This window comes from Lethenteron reissneri, unplaced genomic scaffold (assembly GCF_015708825.2).
Source record: "Lethenteron reissneri isolate LAM-NWPU_2019-01 unplaced genomic scaffold, ASM1570882v1 scaffold_113, whole genome shotgun sequence".
In the NCBI taxonomy this organism is placed as follows: domain Eukaryota; kingdom Metazoa; phylum Chordata; class Hyperoartia; order Petromyzontiformes; family Petromyzontidae; genus Lethenteron; species Lethenteron reissneri.
Genome location: NW_026890816.1, coordinates 1 through 12,153, shown reverse-complemented (window position 1 = coordinate 12,153; position 12,153 = coordinate 1). Strand labels below are relative to the sequence as shown.

General features: G+C 50.7%; 1 long non-coding RNA gene across 1 annotated transcript; it reads left to right on the top strand.

The window, feature by feature from the left end:
- Positions 1 to 907: 907 nt before the first annotated feature.
- LOC133361532 (uncharacterized) lies at positions 908 to 3,284 on the top strand. The gene is made up of 3 exons (XR_009757377.1): positions 908 to 1,657; positions 2,051 to 2,893; positions 3,013 to 3,284. It is a non-coding gene; the product is annotated as an uncharacterized LOC133361532 (long non-coding RNA).
- Positions 3,285 to 12,153: the final 8,869 nt, after the last annotated feature.

Genomic DNA, 12,153 nt, shown 5'->3' with positions numbered 1-12,153 from the left:
GATGGCTGGCTGAGGTGCCATCTCTTGTTTTGCCGGACACACAGTAACAATAACAACAACCGCCATTCGCCACTAAGTGGCGGTCACGTCACCATGGCGCTTGTGCCAGGCTATGTGCACGGGGTAGACCCAGGTGCCATGGGTCGACTGACTCAGTTGACTGGCCGATGCACCATCTGTACCCCCGACTGTGCCAACACACAGTGTACACACACGCACACAGTTTGTACACACACAGTGTACACACAATGTACACACACACACAGTTTGTACACACAGTGTACACAAACACACAGTTTGTACACACAGTGTACACGCACAGGGTACACGCACACAGTTTGTACACACAGTGTACACACACACAGTTTGTACACACAGTGTACACACACACAGTGTACACACACACAGTGTACACACACACAGTTTGTACACACAGTGTACACACAGTGTACACACACAGTGTACACGCACACAGTGTATATACAGTGTACACGCACACAGTGTACACGCACAGAGTACACACACAGTGTACACACACACACAGTTTGTACACACACAGTTTGTACACACAGTGCACACACACAGTTTATACACACACAGTGACGTCACCACTCATTAACTCGTCGGCGTGAGACGCCAGGGAAAGCTGTTCCCCGCTAGTGACGTCATGTCACCAAGATATTCAATCCCCCCCCCCTCCACCGCGCGTTTGACTGGCGGTTCATTAACATAATTTATTTCATTGCGACGGGTTCAGCAACCAAGCCCAATCACCCCACGTGGGCCCGGCTTGTTAACATAATTTATTCAATTACACCGCTGCTTGTTGTGGGAGGGGATTGTGTGATGAACCCCGCTAGTGACGTGATGTCACTCCTGCTGCCGCGTGACGTCACGATATATCCGGAAGCTGCTGCACCGCGCGCGCGCTCACTGAGATCCGAGGGGAGAAGTTGACATCGTGGTGGTTGTTGTTGTTGTGGTTGTTGTTGTTGTGGTGGTTGTTGTTGTTTACCCAGGTAGAGCCTCGCTCCGTCTCTCGTAGGGATATCAATTGAGTAGCAGCGAGTATGGAATCCATGTTCAGGTTGGAACATTACAACGCGGGGCCTAGCCATGCGGGGCCTTGCCTCCTGCCCTCGCCTGATTGCATTTGCTTTAATTCTCTGCTTAAGTTTAATTTGTCTTCATCTGACTCACTACTTTGAAACTTTGTTTCTTTTAAGTATTTCTACAGTTTTTTTATTATCCTACCAGGCCAAGCCCACTTCAGCTGCTATACCGCTCTTGTTTTCTGAAGCGACCAGTCCAGAACAAAGTGGCTTATCAACGTGTGGAAATGTCTGTCGGTCAAATACTGTAAACGCGTGGTGATGTTGACTCTAAATGTGGAGGGGAAAACCCTGAGGATCCGGAGGAAAATCCACGCGACCACGGGGAGAGAGAGAGACACACAAACTCCAAATATACAGGAGGGGTCGCGATCGAACCCACCACCTCCTGTATTCCAGGAGAGGCAGTTAACATCTCCCAGCCACCATGGTGCACACTCGAGTACATGACCACAATGAGTCTCAGCACTCTAATTCAGGAGCGTTCTGCCGAGTTGGTTTTGCTGATGCACCCTTTAGACCGATGAACAACTATTTTTATAATTGTTTTTTACCCTTTTATCTGGCAACAAAACTGACACCTTCTTTACGAGGAGTCATGTTTGCATAGACCACAATACCTGCAGTCATAATGCAAACAAAAAACATAACTCTGATAATGTATGCACTGTCCTTGAAGTTGATTGGTCCACACCCGAGACAGTTTTCCTTAGAGCCTAGTCTCTTTCTCTGATGGTGCATTGTCTTTGAGTTGTGCGCCTTTTGGCGTCATCTGGTCCAACACCATGTGAGACTAGGTTCTAAGGAAAGCTGTCTCGGGTGTGGACCAATCTACTTTAAGGACAGTGCATACATTATCAGAGTTATGTTTTTTGTTTGCATTATGACTGCAGGTATTGTGGTCTATGAAAACATGATTCCTCGTAAAAACGAGTCAGTTTTGTTGCCAGATAAAAGGGTAAAAAAATACAATTATATTTTTTTTATGGCAAATGAGATTCCAATGGTGTAAACTATTTTTATATTACCAATCAAGGCTCACAGAGCTGTTAGATCTTTTGTCAGAAGCCACCTGGCCATAGATGATAGCTCAACGAAATGGCTTTTCACGTGGAAGATTGTAGCAGCCAAATAATCTAAATGCATGTTACTAAATGTGGAGGGGAAAATCGAAGGACCCAGAGAAAAAATAATCCGAGTGAGCGAGTGTACTCATTTGTGTTAGTGTACTCCGTGAGCGTACTCTGCGTGCGTGAGTTCGATTCCAACCCTGACGCATTTATAATTGCAGTTTACATTTTTATTTTTTTTCTCTCTCTCCCTGTAGTGGCATTGATTTTTCTCCACATTTAGAAACATGCGTTTTGAGAATTTTGCTGCAATACATTTCCATATTATAACCCACTAAGTTGAGCTATCATTTGTGTCCAGGTCGATTCTGAAAAAGAGCTATGCAGCTCAGATGGCCTCACCTGGTAAAATAAAAAATATTGTACTGTGTTTGAGGGTTTTTCAATTTAATTTCTCATTTAGCAGTTAAAGATTATGTTTCAGGAGGGTCCTGCATTCGACTGTTTGAACACCACCAAATATATTTTGAGTTTAGGTTTGGAAGAAAAACGGAAAACCCAGTGGAACACCAATGCCGACGGTGACGGCCGACGCCAGGATAGCGGCCACGGGCTTGAAGCGAGGGCAACCCGGCTCTTGTCCCAAGAAAGGAATCCGCTCCCCGCTGCCCTCCACGGTGGCTGCACGCTGAGCCCCAACTTTCCCAGGAGGTCGGTACCTGCAATACACTCGTGGCATAACACGCTCGACACGTATAACTCCTGGTTACACACCTGGTGTCCGAGGCGACCCTTAAGGGTGACCCTCCCCATCCCACTTCCACTTGCAGTGTGCAGCGCACGATCCGGGGCCTGTAGGCGGCTCACTTCAACCCCGACCACGCTGCCGTGTGTTGCACTCAAGAGTGACGTTACCGCTCCCCGTGTCCAGCAGAATCCGGGTACGCCGCCTGTTCACCTGCCCTTCCACGAGCGACGTGGCCCCCATTATACCTGCCACCAGCTCCCGCAGCCAGTCACTCACAGTCGCCGCATTCTGGGGTGTTGTTGTCGGCATCTGTGTGGGGGTCACTCGCTCACCATTATCACGACAGTTTATTTGTGTTGGGACCACGTGGATTGCACTCCTCTGTGGTCCCCTCTTTAGGGAGGCCTTTGGTGTTTAACCCTGATGCTTCACTCACGCGGGCGATCTGGGGACTGTCTATCACGAGATGCCCCCATTGGTTGCATAGATAGCACGCACGGGGAAGGGCGGTGGCTCCATAAGAGGCCCCTTTCCCACTCCCCCTTACCCTCCCAGTGCGCATTTGTTCGAGTTCTGCCTCTTATTGAGATACTCGCCTGGTTAGCCCCCCGACCATGGAGCGCAGCCCTCCCACCTCGGACTGGACTATCTCCGCTGTGGACTGCAGCTTGGTCACATTCAGGTGTACTTGGGTTACCTCCCCGCATACTTGGGTTACCTCCTCGCGTACTTGGGTTACCTCCTCGCGTACTTGGGTCTCATGGCCTGCGTTATCTCCTATGCCGGTCTGTATCCCTGCCACCCATCCTGGGGTTGTCTCACGGGATCCCGGAGGCTCCCTCGTCCCCCCCCTCACCTCCTCCTCTGGAAGAAGACTTGCAATGGTTCTATCCCGTCCCAGCCGTCGGAATTCCGCACGCTCGCGAGCAAATCTCTCACACACACGCGTGCTCGGCAAGGGTGTTAAATGGGGGATATGGGCAGTTCGCATCTGGCTGCCACCCCGTTGTGCTTGTCAGATAATGCTGAACTTTCTCGGTGGCGAGGTCATCTATGAACTCGGCAGTGTATCCCAGGCGTGCGCTCTGTGTTAGCAAGCGTGATTTATTTTCATGCGTGCTCACTGAGATCCGAAGTGAGAAGTTCACATCGTTGTCGTGGTGGTAGTTGTTGTTTACCCAGGTAGAGCCTCGCTCCTTCTCTGTCTTGTAGGGAGGCCGCTTTGGATTGCACCACTTTTCGATTTCACATTAACATGCTAATTTATTACGTTAACATCACTTGCCCCGGCCACTTCTTTATGACCCTTGGGCTACACCCATTTCAAACCTTCTAAAACAGTCTGCCTCAGCAGCAGACCATGCATTTTCTATCAGAGTGTTTTTGTTTGCATTCTGACCACAAGTATTGTGGTTAATGCACACATGATTCCTTGTTAAAGGTTTCAGTTTGGTGTTTTAACATCTTAACACCTGTTTTATTGCCAGAAAAACGGAGAAAACCTATTCTCATATTTTAGTACTGGAAAAGGTTCCATGATGAAATATTACAGTATATTATAGGTGAGCCGTGCGTGTGCAGAGAGGACAATAAGGACCTGGAAGTTAATTAATTTTGTGGCAAAAATGCAGGCCTGATAATATGTAAGGATAATGTGGTAAATGAGAAAAAATATAGCAGCAGCGGGGTGTTGGAGTGTGCAGGTGTTACAGGTGTTGAAGGTGAACAGGTAAGCTAAAAATTGCGTGAAAACATAATAACTTACCCTTGAGTACACATGGAAAATATGGGGTGTGTAGGTTTCATAGTGTTGGCGCAATTTGGTTCTCAAAAAAACACAGGAAGTCTGCTTCATTTATATACATTTACTAGCGGTAAGTACCCGGCGTTGCTTGGGCGAAAAAGGAAGATACACACATGGACTTACACACATACATTGACCCACACACATAGAAACACATCAACTTAGACACACACACACAAATATGGTTAAATCCAGGAAAGGATCGTTAGCAGGCCAGCCTAAATGTTTCTAACTGGCGAAGATGTTCCATTAGGGGGGTGCATGTTTCGCAAGCGTAGAGAAGGGAGGGAATTACCGTGGCCGAGAAGACCTGGAGCTTCATGCGGAGCGAAAGACCAGGTAGCTTCCACACAGCATTACGCAACTGATGAAAAGATAATGCCGCTCCACTGATTTGGAGTGAGACCTCTGCTGTTAAACCGGAGCCGGTCATGAGCACACTGGGCAGGTATTGGAATCTCGGCAATCTCTCCACAACTGCCGCATCACCAATTGTGAGTTGTGGGGGTGGATTGTTCGATGGTACAAAATACGCAGGCAGGTGCTTAGTTTTGGTGGGGCTAATGGTAAGGCCCCACCTCTTAGTGGCAAGCTCCAGGTTCAGCCGCAGTGAGCAGCAATCACCAGAGCATCGGCATACATAACATGGTTGAGCAATAGGGAGGCATCCCTTGACCGCACCCGGGCATCGATCAACCTCCCATTGTATCTGTACCATATGGTAATTCCTCGGGAACAGCCATTGAAGTCTTCACCAACTACGTGGTAAAAAGATATGTTAAATAATGTGGAGCCAGAGGACATTCCTGTCACACCCCAAGGTGTAGAGGGAATGGCTCTGACTGACAGCCACGTAGTTTGACGCGGGGCCGCTCACCAACATGAAGGTCCTTAAGGATCGTGAGCAAAGTTTGAGGGACTCCGAAAGCATGAAGAACAACCCAGAGGCCAGGCCTACTGATGGTATCATAGGCCTTGAGCAGGTCAATAAAGCACATACATTCACTCACATACACACATGGACCTACAGACACGCAAAGAAATGGACTTACACTGACTGACATGGAGCCATGCACACAAAGCGACTAACACAGACGGCCATGGACTGACACACAGACATATCGACTCACACACACAAAGACATGGACTTACACACACACACATATGGACTCACACGCATAGACATGCACTTTAGATACACACACATGGAGTTACAAACACATATATCGACGTACACACATACAGTGACTCACACACATCGACTCACACACAGACATACGTGGACTCACAAACACATTGATGTAAACACACATGTACTTACACACACTTATCGACTAAGACACACACACATGGACTTACACACACTTACAAAGACTGACACACACATTTCCCTACACACCCATAGACATATGGACTGTGACACACAGACATCTACTTTAGATACACACACATGGATTAACACACACACACACATCGACTGACACACATAGACACACAAACGCACATTGACTTACACACTCAGATGGAGCCATGCACACACATCGACTCACACACACGCATTGACTTACACACATAAACATCGAGTGAAACACACACGTATGGACTTACACACACATGTGGACTAAAACACACACAGCGACAGATACGCACACAAATGGACTGACACACACACACACAAACAATTGTACGTACACACACACGGGGCGTTGTCCGTTTCAAAAAGACAGACACACACATGGACTTACACACACACATGGACCCACACACGTAGAAACCCATCGACTTACACGCACACAAACACAAATGGACTCACACACACAGACATCGACTTTAGGCACACGCATGTAGTTTCTGCACACGAACATTATAATAGTAATAGAGTATTAAGCAACTTATTAGTTTAATAATAGTAAAGAATGAAGACGAAGTTGTTATGTGTACACAAACATTATCATTGTAATATTTGTAAATGTATTTGTTTAATAATAGAAAGCAATAAACCTGAGTTCTTAGCGAAAGATTGAATAAAATAGTACTTTACATTGGCGTAGTAACGCCTCGTCCCGTGCAGAGCCCGCGGCCTCGCCAGATTGGCAAGCCAGAGGAGGTGAGATATTGCCAGGCTGCGGGCTGGGCCACTACCCTTGCCCCCCCCCACCATCCCCCCGCCGTCGCCAGAATAATACTATGTAACCGCTTTAATAACATTAAATTAATATCTAAGGACTTATATCAGTAACTGCACGCATTGGGGTGGCGGGGGGAAGAGGACATCACACTGTGAAGAGAAATCGGCAGCGTGATGTGTATATCTATTCCTTGTTAAACGCGTAAAATAAAATGTCCCCGTGAGCTCGAGTGAACGCGCACCACTTGACAGGGTCCCCCCCCCCTCAACGCAATTAGCGTCACTTGGTACGGTCGATGTGGCGCAATAAGTAAATAATTAATCATAGAAACGGCACAAATGTGTTAATTAAACTACTTTAAACTTTACGGATTGGAAAACGGAATAGCCTATTCCCACCGCGGGGCTTAGGGCGTGCCGCCTGTCAAATTTTTTTCTACATTCAGCCCACCGTCCGAGAGCCAAATCCCCCGCAAGCGCGAGCACGCGAAGACTTTTATATATAAGACTAGCAGAAGTACCCGGCGTTGCCCGGGTGAAAAATATATTTCTTAATAACCTTACATATATACACAGCTACTAAGGTATTGTCAAAGCCCTCTCACCACTCACCCTTACTACTCACCACTCAACGTCACCACTCACCCTCACCACTCACCCCTCACCATCACCACTCACCCTCACCACTCACCCCTCACCATCACCACTCACCCTCACCACTAACCCTGACCCCTCACCACTGACCACTCACCACTCACTCTCACCACTAACCCTCACCATCACCACTCACCCTTACTACTCACCACTCAACCTCACCACTCTTCGTCATCACTCACCCTCACCACTCACCCCTCACCACTCACCCCTCACCATCACCACTAACCCTCACCACTCTCCCTCCACTCACCATTCACCCTCACCACTCACCCTCACCACTCACCCACACCACTCAACCTCACCCTCACTACTCACCATTCATCCTGACCAATCACCACTGACCAATCACCACTGACCAATCACCACTCACCACTCTCCACTAACCCTCACCACTCAACCTCACTACTCACCCTCAAAACTAACGACTCTCTCACCACTCACCCTCACCACTCAGCACTCACCCTCACCACTCACCCTCACCACTCACCCTCACCACTCACCATCACCACTCACCCTCACCACTAACCCTGACCCCTCACCACTGACCACTCACCACTCACCCTCACTACTAACCATCACCACTCACCCTTACTACTCACCACTCAACCTCACCACTGACCACTCACCCTTACCCTCACCACTCACCCTCAACATCAACACTCACCCTCACCACTCACCATCATCACAAATCCTAACCACTCACCCTCACCACACACCCTCACCACTCTCCCTCACCACTCACCGTCACCACTCACCCTCACCACTCACCCCTCACCACTCACCACTCACCCTAACCCCTCTCCCTCACCACTCACCCCCTCACCATCACCACTCACCCTCACCACTAACCCTGACCCCTCACCACTGACCACTCACCACTCACTCTCACCACTAACCCTCACCATCACCACTCACCCTTACTACTCACCACTCAACCTCACCACTCTTCGTCATCACTCACCCTCACCACTCACCCCTCACCACTCACCCCTCACCATCACCACTCACCCTCACCACTCTCCCTCACCACTCACCATTCACCCTCACCACTCACCCTCACCACTCACCCACACCACTCAACCTCACCCTCACTACTCACCATTCATCCTGACCAATCACCACTGACCAATCACCACTCACCACTCTCCACTCACCACTCTCCACTAACACTCACCACTCAACCTCACCCTCACTACTCACCATTCATCCTGACCAATCACCACTGACCAATCACCACTGACCAATCACCACTCACCACTCTCCACTAACCCTCACCACTCAACCTCACTACTCACCCTGAAAACTAACGACTCTCTCACCACTCACCCTCACCACTCAGCACTCACCCTCACCACTCACCCTCACCACTCACCCTCACCACTCACCATCACCACTCACCCTCACCACTAACCCTGACCCCTCACCACTGACCACTCACCACTCACCCTCACTACTAACCCTCACTATCACCACTCACCCTTACTACTCACCACTCAACCTCACCACTGACCACTCACCCTTACCACTCAACCTCACCACTCTTCATCATCACTCACCCTCACCACTCACCCCTCACCACTCACCCCTCACCACTCACCCCTCACCACTCACCCTCACCATTCACCCTCACCACTCAACCTCACCACTCAACCTCACCCTCACTACTCACCATTCATCCTGACCAATCACCAATGACCAATCACACCTCACCACTCACCACTCTCCACTAACCCTCACCACTCACCCTCAAAACTAACGAATCTCTCACCACTCACCCTCAGCACTCAGCACTCACCCTCCCCACTCACCCTCACCACTCACGCTCACACACTCACCACTCACCCATCACCACTCACAACTGCCACTCACCCTCACAACAACCACTCACCCTCACCGCTCACCACTCACCCTCAGCACTCACCCTCACCACTCCACCCTCCCCACTCACCATCACCACTCACCCTCACCACTAACCCTGACCCCTCACCACTGACCACTCACCACTCACCCTCACTACTAAACCTCACCATCACCACTCACCCTTACTACTCACCACTCAACCTCACCACTGACCACTCACCCTTACCCTCACCACTCACCCTCAACATCAACACTCACCCTCACCACTCACCATCATCACAAATCCTAACACTCACCCTCACCACACACCCTCACCACTCTCCCTCACCCTCACCGTCACCACTCACCCTCACCACTCACCCCTCACCACTCACCACTCACCCTAACCCCTCTCCCTCACCACTCACCCCTCACCATCACCACTCACCCTCACCACTCACCCCTCACCATCACCACTCACCCTCACCACTAACCCTGACCCCTCACCACTGACCACTCACCACTCACTCTCACCACTAACCCTCCCCTCACCACTCACCCTTACTACTCACCACTCAACCTCACCACTCTTCGTCATCACTCACCCTCACCACTCACCCCTCACCACTCACCCCTCACCATCACCACTCACCCTCACCACTCTCCCTCACCACTCACTCTCACCACTCACCATTCACCCTCACCACTCACCCTCACCACTCACCCACACCACTCAACCTCACCCTCACTACTCACCATTCATCCTGACCAATCACCACTGACCAATCACCACTGACCAATCACCACTCACCACTCTCCACTCACCACTCTCCACTAACACTCACCACTCAACCTCACCCTCACTACTCACCATTCATCCTGACCAATCACCACTGACCAATCACCACTGACCAATCACCACTCACCACTCTCCACTAACCCTCACCACTCAACCTCACTACTCACCCTCAAAACTAACGACTCTCTCACCACTCACCCTCACCACTCAGCACTCACCCTCACCACTCACCCTCACCACTCACCATCACCACTCACCCTCACCACTAACCCTGACCCCTCACCACTGACCACTCACCACTCACCCTCACTACTAACCCTCACCATCACCACTCACCCTTACTACTCACCACTCAACCTCACCACTCTTCATCATCACTCACCCTCACCACTCACCCCTCACCACTCACCCCTCACCATCACCACTCACCCTCACCATTCCTACCTCACCACTCAACCTCACCACTCAACCTCACCCTCACTACTCACGCATTCATCCTGACCAATCACCAATGACCAATCACACCTCACCACTCACCACTCTCCACTAACCCTCACCACTCACCCTCAAAACTAACGAATCTCTCACCACTCACCCTCAGCACTCATCACTCACCCTCCCCACTCACCTCACCACTCACGCTCACCACTCACCACCTCACCCATCACCACGCAGCAAACTGCACCCACCTCTCACAACAACCACTCACCTCACCGCTCACCACTCACCTCACCAACTCACCCTCACCACTCACCCTCACCACTCACCCTCACCACTAACCCTCACCACTCACCCTTACCACTCACCTTCACCACTAACCCTCACCATCACCACTCACCCTTACTACTCACCACTCAACCTCTCCACTCTTCCTCACCCCTCACCACTCACCCCTCACCACCACTCACCCCTCACCATCACCATTCACCCTCACCACTCTCCCTCACTACTCACCACTCTCACCATTCACCCTCACCTTTCAGCCTCACCACTCACCCTCACCACTCACCGTCACAACCACCACTCACCCTCACCACTCATCCTCAGCACTCAACCTCACCACTCAACCTCACCCTCACTACTCACCATTCATCCTGACCAATCACCACTGACCAATCACCACTCACCACTCTCCACTAACCCTCACCACTCACCCTCACCACTCACGCTCACCACTCACCACTCACCCATCACCACTCACAACTGCCACTCACCCTCACAACAACCACTCACCCTCACCGCTCACCACTCAACCTCACCACTGACCACTCACCCTTACCACTCAACCTCACCACTCTTCATCATCACTCACCCTCACCACTCACCCCTCACCACTCACCCCTCACCACTCACCCCTCACCATCACCACTCACCCTCACCATTCACCCTCACCACTCAACCTCACCACTCAACCTCACCCTCACTACTCACCATTCATCCTGACCAATCACCAATGACCAATCACACCTCACCACTCACCACTCTCCACTAACCCTCACCACTCACCCTCAAAACTAACGAATCTCTCACCACTCACCCTCAGCACTCACCCTCCCCACTCACCCTCACCACTCACGCTCACCACTCACCACTCACCCATCACCACTCACAACTGCCACTCACCCTCACAACAACCACTCACCCTCACCGCTCACCACTCACCCTCAGCACTCACCCTCACCACTCACCCTCACCACTCACCATCACCACTCACCCTCACCACTAACCCTGACCCCTCACCACTGACCACTCACCACTCACCCTCACTACTAACCCTCACCATCACCACTCACCCTTACTACTCACCACTCAACCTCCACTCTTCGTCACCACTCACCCTCACCACTCACCCCTCACCACTCACCCCTCACCCTCACCACTCACCCTCACCACTCACCCCTCACCCTTCACCATCACCACTCACCCTCACCACTCTCCCTCACCACTCACCACTCACTCTCACCATTCACCCTCACCATTCAGCCTCACCACTCAC